Below are 19,604 nucleotides of genomic sequence, written 5' to 3' on the forward strand. Positions count from 1 at the left end.
TGTTTCTCTAAAATATTACATCAGTTCTTGCTGTGCAGTAAGATATAAACATGAAGCAGGCGGGCGTGTCCCTGCAGGGCAGGGGCGTGCGTGTGAAGCTTGGTGTTCCCGTGTTTCAGACTAGTGAGCTCTCACATCTTAGAGGAAAACTGAGCCTCAAGTCCTCCATGATAGGAGGAAGAGAAAAGCAAAAACAGCAACAACAAAAATCCCAAACCCTCTCTACAGCAGCAAATGGCACACTGCCATCAGAGGAGAGGACCCCTTCCACCTTCGAAGATTTTATTTTTATTTTTATTTATTTATTTTTTTTTAAAGTAAGCTCCATGCCCAACATGGGGCTTGAACTCAGGACCCTGAGATCAAGAGTTGCACGTTCTCCTGATAAAGTCAGCCAGGAGCCTCACGTTAGAAGATTTTAGAAGTTCCTTCCACTGTGGGGGTCATGGGCTGCTGAAAGTCAGGATGCCCCCAGTGGTGCATTTGAGGTGGGAGGTGGTGGCCAGGCACAGGTTAATCCCCTGGAGAGGACAGGCTGGGAGTTAGGGGAGACAGAAAGAGGTGTGTTTTTGGGGGGAGACAGACATCAAGGTGAAGAGTGACCCTATCATAAGTAGTGAGAGTCCAAAGGAAAGAGGAGAAAGAGAAAACTAGGGAGAATGTGGTATGATTGTGGGAGAGACCAGAGGCTTACTCCGCAGTGTTTTGTAACGTAGTTGGTAAGTTGATGTAGTGTTTAAAGTTTCAAACATAATGGTTTATATAGATTAAGAAATGTGTGCAATTATTTAAAGTGTAAGGAAATGTAAGTATCTTTTTGAAAAATGTGTATTTGCATAAGAAAGCATTGATGGCTCTTGGTGGATGGTAGTTAATAAACTTTTATTGTATTTTATTATTATTTTTTTAAAGATTTAAAAAAATATTTCATTTATTTATTTGACAGAGAGAGAGACAGCCAGCGAGAGAGGGAACACAGCGGGGGTGGGAGAGGAGGAAGCAGGCTCCCAGCAGAACAGGGAGCCTGATGCGGGGCTCGATCCCAGGACCCTGGGATCACGCCCTGGGCCGAAGGCAGACGCTTAACAACTGAGCCACCCAGGCGCCCCGAAAGATTTTATTTATTTGACAGAGAGACAGTGAGAGAGGAAACACAAGCAAGGGGAGAGACGGAGGCAGAGGGAGAAGCAGGCCACCTGCTGAGCGTGGAGCCTGATGCCCTACTCGATTCTAGGACCCGGGATCATAACCTGAGCCGAAGGCATACGCTTAACCAACTGAGTCACCCAGGCGCCCTTAAGCTTTTATTATTTTAGAAAATACTTGCTAATTTTGTGTAGCAAACACATTTTAAGCTGACAACAGTTTGTGTGTCATTTTCTCATATTTCTAATGTAGAGAAAGAGGCTAAAGAGAGCGGTTTGGAAGCATGGACTGGTCTTGTGGCTTGATGGGGGTGAGAAGGAATTTAAAATGCAGTCGCTTGTTGTCTGTGCAGCCACGGTGTCACGCTGGGTTGCCGTGGGCCTGCACAACTTCCCAGGGTTCCACCAGGTGACTGCTGACTTGGCCCGAGTTGGTGGCCTCCTACCCCACCCCAGCTGTGAGGTCTGGAACAGCCTATCTCTGGGCTTCACTTCTACCCTCAGCCGGCCGATTTCTGGTACCTAGCACCAGGGCAGCCCTCCCCTTGCTTATCTGGATCCAGATTTGTTATTTGAAATTTTGGGTATACCGGATTTAAAATTCTGACATGTTGTACTAGAAGAAATTTGAAGAGATTAGATCACTTCTAGTAGATTCATTTTTTAAATAAGCCAACATGTCTGCATACATATGCACTCACACATACACGTGTGTGTGTGTGTGTATAAATATATAAACTAACACCTGTGACATGTTCAGCTTCTTAATGTCTGTGCATATGCATATCGTCTTCAGTTCTATATCGCTCATTTTCAGGGAGTCTGAGGTCTGACTGCGTGGGTTCCTGGACCTCAGTACCTGACCACTTCATCACCACTATTGGAATTTAGTCTCAACGGTACACGTTGGGGTCTGGTCAGTGTTTGTTCATGTTGATTAAAGAGGAACAATTAGAGCAATAATTCTAAACTGTAGGTATTCCTTAAAAATTACTGCATGGTTTTGGAATGCAATACTTGATTTCAGAGGGCAGAAAACTTACCTCCCTCCACTGGCGTATTGGGGTTAATATGAAAAAGATGTGCTTCTAGTGGTAATGTAAAGAGTCATCCCGAAGGTGTGTGTGGTAAGGGGAAAGCCCTAATGGGCTTAAAGGTTTTCCATGGACAATCCACAGTCGACGTTTGAGAATTAATAATAACTCATTAACTTGGGTGGTAACTCATATGTTTGTGTTTTAAAATGAAATGTACTAGTTTATTCCAGAGTCAGTATTCATACAGCCAGTATGTTTTTTAAGCATCTGCTGTATGCATTGCATGGTCTTGGGAATTAATCAAAATTCTTCCCTATCATTACCTCATACTGTACTGAGCTATTTATTCCTCGTGTCCTTAATGTGTTCCTGTCTTCCCCAACTGGGTTTCTGTTACTCAACAGAGATTCCTCTTTTTCTTTTCTTTGCCAGTTGAAAGTGGAGTCCTCTCTTCAGGCCTAGGTCCAGTACTTCTGGTCTGAACAGCATTTCCTAATGCTCTAGCACTTATTTCCCCAACTTTTCCAGTGGGATTTACCTGCTCCCTCCTCTGCCCTCCTTCTCTGTTCCAGCTCATATTCCTCCTGTTTATTCTGAGTTGTAAACATGTATCATCTCTCTTCTGCTTGTAAGCTGCTTATGTGCAGGGATTTTTGTCTTCTTCCTATTCGGATCTTCTACGGGGCCTAGGACAATTCTGTTGAGACTTTATTGCTCATGAAATGTTGGATCAATACATGTGATATAATGGAAAACAGAGAGAAGTTTGAAATCCATTTGGGAAAACAAAGCATAGATACAGATACTGTCTGTAAAGGAGCCTTGCCGTTACCTTCGTCCTTCAATATTGTGGTCTGGTTGGGTCAGGAGACCAGAAATCCAGCATTGATTCTGCCGCCAATTGGCCACATATTCTTAGATATTTTAAGGTTCTGCTCTGTTAAAGGAGACGAATTCTACCCGTTTCAATAGGATTGTCACGGACCCTAGTTTTCAAAGTTTAAAAGTGCTATGTAAATAAGTATTGGTATTGTCATAGCTCTTATTTTTAGGGGTAGCTCATATCAATGAAAGCATTCTACAGTGAGATCTGTCTTGTAGCTACCATAGTAAATCATTTTGGAGGAAAGAGTCAGAGCTGATTAGCCTTACACTCATCACTCATTTGTGGTATGGGGGCTCTCATATTGAGGCCCCAGGGTAGAGAACAAAGTCCGGTTATAATAAAAGAATATAAGGGGAACCTGAGGAGAGGAGCGAGTTCACTAGCTTCATTTCTGTATCTTATAAGGGTGCAAACTCAATTAATGGAACTGCCTTTAGTTTTTTCTGTCCCCTTGCGTTGGTTGGTCAGGGAATGTGTGACGGGAGCCTTCGGGCTCTGCGTTCTTGCAGCAGCTTACCCAGTGCTGCTCTGCCTGCTTCGTTCTTCCTCATAAGCCCTCAGTTTCTCTCCATTGTATGTTCACTCATTGTATGTTTAGTAGCATTATTGCAAATTTCAGGTGGTAGTTGTTATAATTTTTTTCCCAAATATTTCTCCCAGAGAGATGATTAGCCTGAATATTAATATAAATGTGGCAAGGAACTCACAGCTAGGGAACCTCAGGATTCCCACAGTTAGGGTCCTTCGTACTCCCCCTCGTCCCTGGACAAATAGACGACCTTCTTCCTAGGATGCTTTACTTCTTTCGTGACCTATGTAGAAAGTCAAGAGAAGTCCTAGCCCCTCCTCCTTCATTCTATTTTATTTTAAATATTTTATTTATTTGAGAGAGAGAGAGTGGTGGGAAGAGCAGAGGGAGAGGTTGGTAAGCAGACTTCACACTGAGCACAGAGCCCGACGAGGGGCTCGATCCCACGACCCCAAGATCATGACCTAAGCTGAAATCGAGAGTCAGACACTTAACCGACTGAACCCCCCAGGTACCCCTCTATTTTATTTCAGAATTTACTCCCATCTCATTTTCCTTGCTCTCTCTCCTTTGGAGGTCCGTTCATTCCATACTTTCAAATTCATTTCTTTTCCTCACCCGTAAGTTTGAGGCACACCGTCTCTGACACTTGCTACTTGCCTCCATAGCATGACCTCATTCTCCTGATTCTCCACGCAGAACCAGTCCCTGTCTGACTCCAGCTTTGTCTCTGTTCTTCAGTCTTTCTTGCTTTGACTCCTGATTGCTTCCAGGAGTCTCTGTGTCCATAGGTCACCGCCCTGCTTTGGGGGGGTTTGCCTCTGTCCGTTTTGCCAGTTGTCTTCCTAGTGTGCTGCTCTCACTGTTTAGCCCATGCAGACCAGCAGTGGCATTGTATGTCAACAGCAGCTGCAGGTCAGGGGAGAGGAAATGCAGGGACCAGTATTTGTGGACACCTTTACAGTATCACTTGGAACAGTTTTCCTGGAGATTTTTGCAAATGTCATCCTCAAATGCCATGTTTTGTAAACTGCTCATTGTGATCCATTTGTGGGAACATGAAAGCAATATATTAGGCTTCAGCTAGACATTTTTTTAAAAGGGAAAGAATTTGAATATAAACAGTAGAAAATATGAATGTGTCACACGTAGTAAGGGTATCATATGTATTCATGGTTGTGATATAAAATATATTTCCTCATTTGAGTTGGCGTTGAAAGCCCTGGCTCTGATCAACCTTCAGTATTTTCAAGCTTCTTTGGTTTCCCAACCCCTTTTCCTGGAATGGAGATTTAAGAAATTATTTATTTGTTTGATTGTTTGTAGTTGAGATAAAAGTAGAGTTAGAATATGGTCTATTTGTGGGACAACCTGATGGAAAATCCAAACCACAGTGAAGTGGTTTACCAGTTGCACAGCAAGTGTCCTACGTTCTGTAGGGCATGGCCCTATGTAGTGCTAAGCAGAGCCTCAGAAGGAGCCTGCAGTGAGGGTAGCCACGGAGATGGGGAGTACCATCTGGGGGCCATTAGAACCTGTAAAGATGGAGCGCCCAAACCCCAGCAGTTGATGTGTCCTGGAATTACGAGGTGATCACAGTTGGCTAAGGGGATGGCAGGGATTTCTGGGTTGATGAGGCTATCACAAGTATGGGGAGTGGCATCCACCGGAAGGAGGTTCTGAGTTTCAGGAACCACCAAATGACCAGGTGGTAGTGCTGCTAATTGTTTTCTCCGGCAGTAAGAAATAGCTGTATTATTTAAGTGATCGTGAGTGATTATTAAATGTAGCATCTTTGCTTAGAAAATATGACCAATCTCCACCAGTTCCATACACCTTGTCTTGAATCAGAGAGAGCCTCTTTTTTTTTTTTTTTTTTTTTTAAGATTTTATTCATCTGTTAGAGTGAGTGCTCAAGTGCACACAAGCTGGAGTGAGGGGCAGGGGGAGAGGGAAAAGCAGACTCCCCACTGAGCAGGGAGCCTGACCTGGGCAGACCTGGGGCATGACCCCAGGACCCCGGGATCATGATCTGAGCCAAAGGCAGACAGACACTTAACCAGCTGAGCCATCCAGGTGCCCCACACAGTGCATCTTTTAAATTTAAAGATTTGTTAAAGTGAAAATTGTTGTGGGATACTGTTTAAAACCTAGCATTTTCCTCTTAATGGTAATGGAAGAAATATTTTGCTTAATTAAAATAAAGTAGAATTGGAGTATGGTTTAATTTCAGGAGTAATAAGAAATTTTTTAGCCCAGTTATCCTTATTTGTCATTGGATTGGTGGGCTGTATCTTAGGATAATTATTTTATGCCCCTTAATGTTTTAATAAAACAGTTAAATGGCTTCTGTATTCCCCAAAGTCTACTGATTTTACCTGCAAAGGTGCTTAGAGTGGACAATCTGAGATTGCATCTGTGTTGAAGTATAGTTTTGAGGGGGATAATTATTTTATGATTATTTATTGATTTTCAGAATAAATAGGTCAGACTGTCTAATTTTAATGATTTGTTAATATAAATAGAGGAGACAGTATAAAGAAGTGAAACATTTAATTTGTTGAAAATTCTGTATTGAGTAAAAATCCTCCTCCATCCACCCCCAGGTATCTTTCTATTAATGATTGTAAAATGTCAGCATCCCTTATTTTTTTCCTGACCAATCTTGGGAACATATTTGGCACTTGTTCATCTGGTGAAATAAGAAAAAAATTGCAAATCTTCTTTCTCAAAAGAAATGATTATATTATATTCTCCTTTTATATACACAGTTGCTTTGAAATCTATTTCTATTTTAAAGGCTTTGATATTGCATCCAAAGCATCATTTGCTCATATCCCTTGACGTCAGAATGGGACTTCTCTTTAAACTATTACCCAGTATCACAAGTTTGTCGTGGAACTTGTGTCTATGTGCTAAATGACTCAAGGTGAAGAGCCCCTGGCCCCCTCCCCACTTTGTCTTGCGTGCATTGGTGTCTGTGTTGGTAGAAATTTTATATCCTAATACCTTCTAAATTAATCTAAGTTACCCAGATATTTTAAACTTCAGTTTTTCAAACTTAAAATTGTATGCATAATGAATCATCGAGCCTTACATCGAAAACCGGGGATGTACTGTCTGGTGACTAACATAATATAATAAAAAATCATTATTAAAAAAAAAATAAAAATAAAATTGTATGCAGTTCCTGTTTGTGGCCGCTGTCCTTTTACTTACCTGTCTCTTAGCCTCCTCCCGTGTTTGCTTTCCTTATGTCCTGGTACTCTTGTCTGTTCACACAACTGTCTTCGAGAACAGAACAAGATCTCCAAAGTGTCCTTTGCTCTTCCGTTCCAGCTTGAGTCTCCATTTACAGCTTGCCCTCCATGTTTCTCTCGCATGTTACTCACCTATCCCCTGTTCAGTGACTGGGGGTCACAGGAGAGTGACATGAGCATGGGGGGGGGGGTGCGTGGAGGGGTAGGGGAGGCGAGAGCAGAGTTGTGTTCTGTTTGTTAATCTAGTTAGGTGAAATGCTGCTGGTTTTCTAACCCTTGACCTAGCTTCATTGACCTAGCCTCGTTGACCTTGACCTAGGAGAGGGTTGAACCCGTGATCTCTGCAATCTCTATCAGTTCTAATAGTGCATGATAAAGTAATTCAAAATAAAATATAATTAGGCTTAGCCTTCTGAGAATGGTGGGATGGATATATATTTTTAGTTTAAAAGAAAAGTTTATTGATCTAAGTTTGTGTGTACTGTGTGTGGGATATGTTTTTGAGCATCTTCATTCACCTCCCTTCCCTCCCCTGCCCCCAACTCAGACAGTGATCCAGGGAATAACATGCAGGAAGTCAGTTTTTCAGCCGCTGACATATTTCCTTTAGTCTCACCTTTGTCTATGAGACACTGAGAGATGGTGGGTTAGTAGTAGAAACATCTAATGCAAAAAGACTCCTTTATAAACTTACTCCTCATTTTTTGTTACGGGCTCATTCTGAAAGTTGGGGAAAAATAAAATGATGGGCTATTTCTGCTCATCTGAAGCCTGTTCTGTCCCTGGGAAGCACAGGACAAAGCCTCCAGCCTCACTACCCTCTGAGTCCGTGTCCGTGCCTTCAGTCAGGGAGGATGCCAATAATGGTCCCCACACTAGTTCTTCCCTTGGGACTGTCTATTCTTAGATTCTGCAGCCTACTGAATTCTCAAAGTCTCAAAGGAAGACTTTAATAGCCAGGTTTGGGTCTTGGCCATGGTATGTGGAGAAGGCTGACCCTTTTGCATTACCAATGCGATGATTTTTCTCCATTCATACATTTTTCAACATTTGCGTCATTTAAAGTTCGGGGTAGATAGATTAATGAGTACACGTTTCTCCCTTAAAAAAAAAAAAATCTCATGGAACAGTTAGACTGCACATTTTTAAAGGATCATGTTTTAATACAAATATAATTTTAAAAATTCTTTCTTTTCTTTTTCTGGGGGGGGGGCAGGAGAGAAAAAAGATATAGAAAGGATGTAGAAGCAACTAGCACCCTCACCCTAAAAGGGTGAGCTTTAGATTGTTGGTAACAGTGCAGTCACATGGCACCCCCCCCATCTTTCATTTAAAAAAAAAAAAAAAAAGAACAACTTCAAAGCTGTATTTAAAAAAAAAAAAAAAAAAAAACCTCTCACACATTCGAAGAAATCATTTATATGCATGGTATGAAATCCCCAAGCTAGAAAGGGTCTGCAATGAGCAGTCTTCCTTCTCCTATCCCTCTACCATGGAGTTTTCCTCCATAGAAGATGCCAGTTACTTGTTTCTCCATTGACTGTTTTAAAATTCTAGTCTTACTCTGGCAAATCCCTGTTTTCTCTGTTTCCCCCACTCCGTAGTTATCTCAAATAGAACAGTCTTTTCCATCTAGCATTCACTGCACATGCTCCAGTCATGCGGTCGCAGAGTTGACATTGCAGCCTCAGCAAAGGTTATCTCTTTAAAATTCTCTGAAATTCCCCTTTGGCACATCCATTTTGGCAGCTGGGTTTATATAGGAAAGTGGTTAAGCTCTTGGCTCCTCTTTTTGTGCTTCATAAAAATAGAAATCTCTGGCCAGAAGGGCAGCTGGGCAGGCAGCTCCTTCTTTAGTTCCCATCAGTTGTCCTTGCTGAGTGTTTGCCATTTTACCTGCAGTAAATGGTGTCCTCACATGTACAGGTGGCCCAAGTGGGTGGGTTTTAAAAACATGTACATCCGTAGCCTGACACTTATTTTAAAGTCTTACTACAAACCCCTGCTGTTCTAACATGTGTGTGGGGTGCCCTTGTACTGTTTTGACTTTTGATTTTGTAATCTTGTATTGTCTTTTAAGATTTTATTTATTTGAGAGAAAGAGAGAGTGTGTGCATGTGTGTAGGGGGAGTGGCAGAGGGAGAGAATCTCAAGCAGCCTCCCCACTGAGCTTGGACCCCCCCCCCCCCCCGCCATGGGGCTCCATCTCTCATGACCGTGAGATCATGACCTGAGCCGAAATCAAGAGTCTGCTGCTTCACCAACTGAGTCACCCAGGGGCCCTTTGTATTTTTTTTTTCTTTTAAATTGAAACAACTCAAAGATGATATTCGCTGATCCCGAACTACCTGTTGCAGTTGGGCAATAATATGACAGGAGAGGTGGAAACTCCAAATCACTTTCCAGTGAGATGACTTCATCACTAAGTGAATGACATAGAGTGCCTGTTTTCTTGGGGCCGTGTTCTCTTGGATAGTGACAGCTGAACCCCTGCGAGGCAGCACAAGCCTTTTTCTTGTTTCCTTTTTCTTTTCAAGTAGCTTTTTCTAGGAAAATGCTGCTTCTGTGAGCAGAATTGACCTGTTTATTACTATAGATTGCCTTCAGAGCCCTTCACTGCTCTCTGTATACACTGTGACCGCCGCAGAAGTAGACGCTTGTGCACGTCATGTCCGTGGATTTCCATAGTTACGATGCTCTGATTTAAAACTGACTGCATATGTTTTGTATGGAAAGTACTTATTTTTGATTTTGTTTTAAATGTAAATGCTGGTAACCTAGATGTCAAAGCTTCCCTGTTAGAGATGAGCATGGTCCTTTTACTGTTAATTTTTGTCCTTGCTTACATTATTACATAAATAGGGCACGTAGGCTCCTAGATGTATTTTTCTCCCCTGTGATAGTTTATGAAAGATTTTAGACCACTTGTTTTTTGTGTTGGCTTCTGTTTTCTTCAAGAATAAGCATTGTGAATTAAAAGTCTTTTGCTCTTACACATGCCCTTCCCTTCCGTCCCCCAGTACCAAATTTATATACATTGGGAATATGCTATCTTTTTTAGCCAAATTTATTGGAATGAGATTTATCTTCTTGTGCATTGCACACAGACTTTCTCTCCGAAGCTTCAAATTTTTTCCTGTTACGCTTCTGTTTTATCAAAAAGCGTACTGTAGCCTTTATAGATCCGTGATATCGAATGCCCTCGATGGATCCTTGGGAAGAAAGTGTTTTAAAGTGCATAATTAGGGCACTTGAGCATAAAACTACAATTATACACTTGTGTGTTAATTTTGTGTACAGTAAGACTTTAGTTCAACACTGGTTGTAAATGAGAGAGGAAGCATTTTACTGCCAGTGAATGCCTGCATTTTATGAATACTTAAACAAAATCTCCTCTAATTGGCTGACCTGGGAGGAAAGGTGAAAACAGCTGTAGTTAGGAGGTAGAGGAGAGAATACAAAATGTGTACTAGAGGCTGCTTTAAAAAGTACCTAGAAAAGTAATCTTACTCTTGCGTGCAGCCATACTTGCTGTGCCTTTGGAAGCATTCATGCTATTTTAGCTGCTTCTCCACAGTGAAGACTGGCAGAGCACAAGCATTCTGATAAGCCAGTGAAATTAATCAAGGGGCAGAGTGGGATAGATAGTACGTACATTTGTTACTCATATTCTGTGTGCTAGCATTAGGGGGCACTCCTTGAAGCTTGGAGTTAATTTTATGAAAATTAAAGGATGTACCACTTTATGAAATGGATAATAATGTTCCAGAACTGGTTACCCTCAAGAGGTAGCATGGACTAGAAATACAAATTAATTTAAGAAGGGTATAAATAAATTCATGGATAGTAGAATGATAATGATTATAAAGAGGAAATAAAGGCTGTTCAGGACATATCCCTGACTTTTGGAAATTGAGGTCATGAGAGGCTACCATTTAGTTCCCACAGCCATATAGAATATTCACTCTGCAGAACGTTGTCTGACCTAGTATTCGCTTAAGCTGTGATTTGTTAAATATAGAGCAGTTGGACTTAGAATAAGCAGTGAAATTTTGTAGGCAATTAATAATTGTACAGAAGTCCAAGAGAGATTGTATGTATATTATTTTCACTGTGTTTATGTTTATAATCTTACATTGTGTGTACGCTTGTCAAGGAAGTTTTACTAAACAAATGTGTTGTGAGGAAAAACTTATATACCGGTAACAAATGAGAACTTTTTATCTTTGTTTCACGAATCACAAGAAAATGTATTCTCTTAAGTATAGAGAACAAACTGATGGTTACCAAAAGGGAGGTGGGTGGGGGGATGCAGGAAATAGGTGAAGGGGATGAAGAGGACACTTGTCCTGATGAGCACTGAGCAATGTATGGAACCATTGACTCACTATTCTGTACACCTGGAACTAACAGTGTGTTAACTACACTGGAATTAAAATACTAGAAAAAGGAAAATGTGGAAAACACAAAAAGCATAAATGGAAAGTGAAAAATCCACAATATTCTATTCATCCAAAGAAATCTGTTAATATTTGTTACAAGTTTCAGGTAACTATTGACAAATAGTGGTACAAATCAATCAACTTAAAAGTCTCAGTCGTTTACACGTATTTATTTTTCTATCCATGGGTCTTTGGGTTGGTTGGACTGATTTTGGGTGGACTCCTTTGGGTTTGGCTCCATGCAAGACATCTGGTTTGGGTCCCCTGCGTATGATTTATTTTGGCGCCCCTAGATGAGACGGAAGAGCTGCAGGGTACTATCATCTTCCACTGAGATGATATGATGGGATATAAGCTGGGGTGGGGAATAGTGGGTGGGGCTGTAGATGAAACCACATTGGCCTTAAGTTGATAATTACTTAAGCTGTGGGTTTTAATACTATTCTGTCTACTCTTGTATGTGTTTAAAATTTTACATAATAGTTAAGTTTGTAAAAAAAAAAACAAAAAACCCTTATTTTTTTATAAGAATTTTTAAAACTTCCGAGCTGAAGGAGAGGGTTAACTCAGCCGAGATTATGTTGGTTAGTTTTCAGGCCATAAAACAGCAGTGTTTGTGGCCCGGAAGTTATCTGTTAGGAATAAGGACATAGACCAAACGGAAGTGCGCTCCATAGCAACGTGAACTGTGTAACTGGCTTGTTTGTGCGGTTGGTCATCAGGCCTGGTCTGCTGTTTAAGACACTGCTTGACCCTTGAATGCCTTGCCAACTCCTTCAACTCTGGGTCATCTTTTTTCTCTTACTCAAGGGAAGCTGGACAGATTTGAAGGAACTTAGCTTGAGTGTACAATGCATACAATAAGCACTCAATATACATTTGCTGATGGTTTCTTGTTTTTCAAGCATGAAGGAGTAATTTCAGGAATTTGTGGAGGTTTGTTGTTTTGGTTTTTTTCCTTAGACAAGCCTAAGGACAGGATTTATTTTTCTTTTTAAAATAAGAAAGTGTGAAAAAAAAAAGGACCTAAATTGTTTAGAAGTCTCAGTTGGGAACTTAGCTTAAGGGATTGTAGATTATGGCAGTTGTAGGATCTTGACCTTGTAAACTTCATTTATTACCCTCTAGCTCATTATTTTTGACTGGACATGTTGACACAATAAAATTTCCTCGTGCAGTTGGTTCAACCACACATCGGCTTAGCATCTGAATTCCTTGCTGTGGGGAATTTTCAGTCTGACTCTTATGCATGAAAAACAGTGTTTGATCTTTCTGTGAAATCGGAAGCCAGCAGAATTTGCCACAGTAATGACTAAAATGTAACTGTCGCGAACTTATGATTTTTCCTGTGCTTTTTCCCTTCCTGTTTCGTGGAATTTACCTGGAGGGGCGCAAGCCTATGATGAAAAACAAACAAATAAAAATTAAGGAGGCTTCTGCTTTAAGGCAAATTGTTATAACACACTTTTTTGATAACTCTTAAAAAGACCACAATAAATAATCCAGAATAAATTGCATTTTGTTCTAGATTCATGAAAAACACTGAGTTGGTTTAAGAAATGATAGATAACATTTTGGTGTTTATTCCTTTGGGCTATTAATTCTTTATTCAGATAACCACACATACACAGATTTTCATATTAAAAAAATTTTTACTACATATATTGTTTTGTAACCTTCTACCCCTTAAGGTACACCTTAGTAATTGTTCTTGCTATTAAATACATATTATCTACAATGAGATTCATTAATAAGCTGATATTGAATATCTCCCCCTCTTACCCCCTGCCACAACCAGTCTCTGTTGATGGACATTTAGGCAGTTTCCATATTTTTCAGTAGGGATGCTTTCCCAGGGGTCCAGTGAATTCCTTGCTATACATATCTCTGCATACTTGTTTCACATTTTTTCTTAAGATATAATCTTAAAAGTAGAATTCTGGGTTGCAGAGATACTGTTTCTGTACATATTTTGACTCTCCTCATATATTTGAATTTACATACTCACTGTGATTATTTCAATATACCCAATTGCTGTGTACTATTTTGGATTATGTAAAGTAGAAAATATGAAAACTCCCTGTTAAGCACCTGGGAACAGTCATTATCAAGTAGGGAATTTGCACGTAGTCATAAATAAGACAGTGATATGTTATAAAGCATGTGAAGTTAAAAGTTTACTTACTTTAGTTATTAAGTGTATATACGTATTCTACTAGTAGCTTTTAAAGGTATAACTTCCATACAATAAAATGCTCAGATCTTAATTAAGTGTACCATTGGATGAGTTTTGACATATATGTACATCCATGAAACTACCACCCCAGTTAAGATACAGAATATTTTCATCACTCCCAGAAAGAAGCTTCATGTCTCTTTTTAGCCATTTGTTATATCCCACAACCCATGTTGTGATATTTCTATTATCATAAATTAGGTTTGTGTGATTTTGAATTTCATATAAACAGAAAATACTGTGAGTTGAATGTGTATACACTTTAGTTCTGGAGGGAACTGTAATACCAAACCAAACTGTACTTCTTAGAACAAAAGGATCTGAAGCTGATATGAAAATTATATAGAGTAAGAACAATAGGTCTTTCTAAAGAACAAAGTTAGACCCTCCCTTAACTTATCCTATATACAAAAAATAAACTCAAAATGGATTACAGACTTAAACATGAGAGCTAAAGCTATAGAACGCTTAGAAGAAGGGCACCTGGCTGGCTCCGTCAGTGGAGCGTGCAACTTTTGATCTCAGGGTTGTGAGTTCGAGCCCCACGTTGGGCATAGAGATTACTTAAAAAAAAAATATATATATATATATATATATTAAGATATATATATTTAAAAAATAAAACTCTCAGAAAACATAGGGGAAACCTTCATGACATTAGTTTGGCAGTGATTTCTTAGATGTGAAACCAAATGCACAGGCAACAAAGAAAAGATAAATTGGACTACATTGAAATTAAAAACTTTGTGCATTAAAGAACACTATCAAGAGAATGAAAAGCAACCAACAGGAGAAAATATTTGTAAATCATATAACACATAAGGGATTAACATCCAGACTATACAATGCTCTCCTACAATTCAACAACAAAAAACAACCCAATTAAAAAATGGGCAAAGGACTTGAATACATTTTTCCAAATAAGATAAACAAATGGCCAATAAGCACACAAAAGATGCTCAGTATCACTGATGATTAGGGAAATGAAAATCAAATCCACAATGAGTATGATACCACTTCACACCCATTAGTATGGCTATTACAAAAAAACAAACAGAAAACAGCAAGTGTTGTCAAGGATGTGGAGAGATTGGAAGCCTTGTGCACTGCTGGTGGAAATATAAAATGGTACAGCCATTCTGAAAAACAGTATGGTGTTTCCTCAAAGAATTAAACGTAGAACCAGCAGATGATCCAGCAGTTCCCTACTGGTTGTTTATCCAAAGACTTGAACAGATGTTCGTATGTCCATTTTCACAGCAGTATTATCTACAGTAACCAAAAAGTAGAAACAAACCAAGTGTCCACGATGGATGACTAGATAAAATCACTTCCCTATATTAAAATGTCTGTGGTAAATTTAGGATGATGTGAAGTATTTCTTTTGATCTTAAATTATTTCCCTCTAAAAGGAAGGACAAAACTGGTAATGTAAATAGATTTGGATAATCCAGAGGTGACAGATCCGTAATAGAAACCAAGGTGTATTTTAGGACCATAACTTCCTAGCTCACGTCAAGGAGGATTATATCTGTTCCTAATGCTGTGTGAGCTGTTGTGGAGATAGACCATTGGACTGGACCATTGTGGAGCTCAAAGCAGAAAGCCCTTACATTTATATGTCAGTGGTGTGTGATTCATAGTATGTGATTTATATACTTATTCCAGGAGGCTCGGTCAACAAATATTCATTGAGCTCTTACTACAGGCCAGGCCTTCTGAGTATAGTGATGAGCTAAACTGCCAAGTGCCCCCACCCCCTTTTTAAAAATTAGTTTCAGAGGTAGAATTTAGGAATTCTTCAGTTGCATGTAACACCCAGTGCACATTACCTCCAGTGCCTCCTTAATGCCCATCACCCAATTATAAGGCCCCATTTTCTATAGAATTTATGTTCCAGGGGGTGTGGTGGGTATCCTCATAGATAAATTTAAGAAATCCCAGATTTGAAGGTGGTTGGGTTTCTTAAGGATTTAACAAATCCTTTCATATGCTAGTATGTTATGTTTTATTTTTATGTTTATTTCTCAAACTTTTTGATTATAGAATTTATTTCTGTGAATTCACTTGCCAGAACCGTCGTGAAATACTGGCGTAAAGTCCTTCCTTTCGGAGATTTACCAATCTGCCGGAAGCGTAGAAGACCATAATGAAGTCTTTGGCCTAATCTTGCCCCAGGTAAAGGCCTAGAAGAGATTAGGGCACCTGGCATTAGTAATCAGGGGTGGGTCTCTGGAGCAAAGTTCTAGCAGGGCCTCTTTAAATAAAGCAGCACAAGGCGTTTTGCTCTCCAGGCCCTCTCCAGTGGCCTGTCTCCTGCCTTGTGTGCGTGCTGGAGTAGTTTCCATGCCTCTGCCATTTTGCCACATCTGCTTCGTATCTTCCAGGCCGAAGCTCCACCCCATCTTTTATCCTCTCCCTTCTCCAGAGAATGTCATATATTTCCTTTCCAATGCATGCTTTTGTACTTTTACTATATATATGTATCCATGAACAATATATACTATTTTGTGTGTTAAAAATGTGTAAATGGTATTATGCTGCATTCTTTTCCTGCTTTTTAAAATTCAGCATTATATTATTCGGATTGCAACCATTTGCTGTGTAGGCTTTACTACCTTTTTTTTTTCTTTTTTAAAGAAAACTGTATAGAATTCCGTTTTATGGCTATAGCAAAGCCTGGTTTTTTCCCTTTGCGTACTGTGTTAGAGTTAGAGTGTGTCCTCTTTCTGGTTTTTGTAAATAGCATTGCATCAGATATCCTTCTTGGGACACATGTGAGTGTTTCATGGGTATATATTTACAAGGGGAATTGCTGGGTCAGAGGGTCAGTGCACCTTGGTGAGGAAATGGTTTTCTAAATCTTCTTTAGGAAGAAAATGGGAGAGAAGAAAAACCTTGATTATGTCTTCAGTTCTGAAGTATGAGCAAAGTAGTTCAGGGTAGGGTAAAATGAAAAATGGGCCCGGAATTTCAGCACGTTTAATGTGATACAGGGATGTGAAAGTTAATGCTCACGTTTTTTTATCAGAATGATTTCCTAAAATAAAATACTTAAATGAATCATTTTTTGCTCTACTTTCTCTCTCCAATAATATATGAAAGCATTCATATTTCTTGGAAAATTGGAATAAATTTTTTGTTATTATGTGTGCTCACGCTCCACTCTAAGATCTTCTCTATTTAGAAATGAGTGAAATAAATTCCTGTTTTTCTTGTTTTTGATAACAGAAAAGCTCTGATCACAAGCATTTTCTGGAGATTTCCATTTAGTTTAGTGTAGTGATCTTTTTATTCAAACCATGATAACGGCCCAGAGCATTTGTTGGGTGATAATGACATGGAGGGTTAGCAGTTAATAGCCAAGAGTGCCGTGAGGCTGTGTGCATGAAGTTCGGTGTTTTGGCTGTTGGATGAAGCTGGACATACGTGTTTCAAAGAGTTGGTGGTACAAGTGATTTCATTTTTACGAAGGGTTACCTTCATTCATTTAATTTTTTATATAATAATCACTTGATTTAGTAATCCACTGAACAGCATCCATTCATTCAACAAACATTTAGTGACTTCCCGGAGGCATTCCAGGAATGTGGGAGCTCAGAGTCTAGTGATAAGGACAAACAGTAAACACAACATAATTAAGGGGTAGACTAAGTCCGATCATCTCCACTGTGGTAAAATAAGATTGGAATGGCCTGAGGAAGATGACTGCGGCCAGGCTCGCGCAGTTAGGCTGGTCAGGGAAAGGGGGGGGCATCTGAACTAGAAGTGCTTTGTGACCCCAGCTCCCCTCACTTGGTTCCTGGTACGCAGTAACTCTAGGTTAAATTTCCCTTGCATCCAACACTGTGGTAATCTTACTTACTTAGCCTGAGTGTGTTTGAGAACTAAGACATAAACAAGAAGACTCTCAGTAGCCAAATTGATTTTACAAAACTTGAGGCAGTCAAAGCTTGTGTGCTTCCCTCATGGACAAGTCCCCTGGGCCTTCCTGTTTTTTACCTCACGTCGCAGGTTTCTGAGTCCTCAGGAGGTTCTGGTGGGGACGGCGGTCAGAGTGATGCGCCACGGCTGAGTGCCTCGATGGCAGGTAAGACTGACGGCAGAGGGAGACCAGAGTTGCGCTGTGGGGTTCGTGCACACCGCTTTCGGCAGGAGGCCCTGGGGCCCTCAGTGTATTATGGCTCAACCTGTCGATTTATGTTTCATAATAATGACTGTTTGGTCATTTGTCAGAAAAACATATAATAGATCTTTGAAAGCCCTGCATCTAAGTTGATTAAAACAAAAGCAATATTGATCTTTAAAGAATTAGACTTCAGTTGTAGACAACTGAGGTATTATATTTAGAAACTGATTTTTAAAGATAAAACGTAGGAAATAATATTTTAGAGCCAGCACTACAACTTGTTTAATAAGTCTTAGCATCTGTATAGCATTCCGGGTAGGACTATTATATTGCTGGTTATAATATGAGTATGAATTAATAAAGAAAGTAACCCTGTTTTATAGACGGAGATGTGAGACGAGTGTCATTATGTGATTGGCCACATTCAGACAAGTGAGGCACAGGGACTTGGATTTAGATCACGTAGATTTCCAACCCCGAGATTCTTCCACTAAACAGAATTTAGTGATCTCTGTTGCAGTGTGGGTCCCACGGAAGGACAGTAGAAAAGATTCAGTAGATTGGCACTGGGACCCAGTTCTAACTGATAGCCCGATTGTACTGGGTTAGACATCACCTCATCCCGGGCTCACAGAGGATGAGGTGTCCGTTAGGTGAGTACCAGATGAATTAGGCCGTGTTTCTAAAAGGAGAGCAAATGGGTTTTAATTGTGGAAGACAGTAGTAAAATCTCCCAAGCAAAAGTTTTTTGATTTTGATGGTTTCTCCTCGAGTTTGCTGTGTTCTGCAGGCTGTTGCTGGGGTTCCTTTGAAAATTTGCTTATATTCCCACCCACCCTACCTTGCCTCCCTGGCACCCCGACTCGTCCCTAAGCTTTTCAGAGCTGGAATAGATGGTAAAAGAGTCTAATAAGTTCATGGCTGCTCTAGTGTTCGTTGCTGACTAGAATATGTCCTGTTGTTGTCTCTCTCAGGAAATGGAGCCCCCCTCCCCAAACGACACTTTCATATTGTGTGTAAGGGTTTCTGTAAACCAGAAAGTCAACATATTAAAGTGCAATTCATAGGGGAGTTGCCGGCTGTGTTGATTGAGCTTTACAGTCATTTTAACACTGGCAAAAGTGTTATCCTAACTGCTTCAAATCAAACTGCAAAGATGCTTGTGTGAAATATAGTATTAGATATCAAATCAACATATGGGTGCTGAACGGAAGGATATGTGTTATGGTAGTATACGATACTCTAGCATGTGGAGTTGTATTTTATGGAAATTCTTTGGCTTGGCTTATGGCAGGGACATACATTCATTATGAGATATCAAGCTGTAAAATAAATAAAAGCAAAGAATTCAACTGTGCAGTTAAATGGTTTTCAATACAAACTTGTCTGCTCTACTAACTTAGGGTCTGTGTGATGAGGCATTTGTGAGCCATTGTGGCCAAATGTTTGTGATCATTGCTGACAGGCCTTGACAGTAATCTAAATCAGGTCACAAAGACAATGAACTGTAGCTTTTGCATTTTCCCCTTTTACTTCATCGTATGTGTTACGAATTATTGTGTTAATTGGTCTTAGAGGCAAGGTGTTTAGTATTTTCCTCCTTTTGCCATTTCTTCTTTTTCCCCATTCCGTATTTTATAGTGATTGCATTTTTAAATGTGTATCTGGAACTGATGACTGATTTCTTAACTGTGTGGGCTTATGGGTAGTTCTTGGGAGTGTCAAGTGGACCGTATTGTATTCTTAACAGGGTGACTTCACTATCCTCCTCTACGGACTGCTTTTGGCCATCCTGATACCTTGTTTTTCTTTTGCTCTGCTGCTCTCTCTCCCAATTAGAGAAGAAAGAAAGATAGACTTTTCATTTGAAAAAAAAAAAAAATAAAAATAGCATCCATGGTGTATTTCTTGCATGAGGAAGGACTTTGAGCAAATATTTT

At 39.9% G+C, this 19,604-nt stretch overlaps 1 protein-coding gene across 12 annotated transcripts in view; it reads left to right on the forward strand.

The window, feature by feature from the left end:
- The window catches only part of ARID1B (AT-rich interaction domain 1B), a 428,002-nt gene that overhangs the window by 104,060 nt on the left and 304,338 nt on the right, over window positions 1–19,604 (forward strand). The gene's annotated exons all lie outside the window — the stretch shown is intronic.

Source organism: Ursus americanus, chromosome 11 (assembly GCF_024610735.1).
Source record: "Ursus americanus isolate L20-20 chromosome 11, mUrsAme1.1.p, whole genome shotgun sequence".
Lineage (NCBI taxonomy): Eukaryota > Metazoa > Chordata > Mammalia > Carnivora > Ursidae > Ursus > Ursus americanus.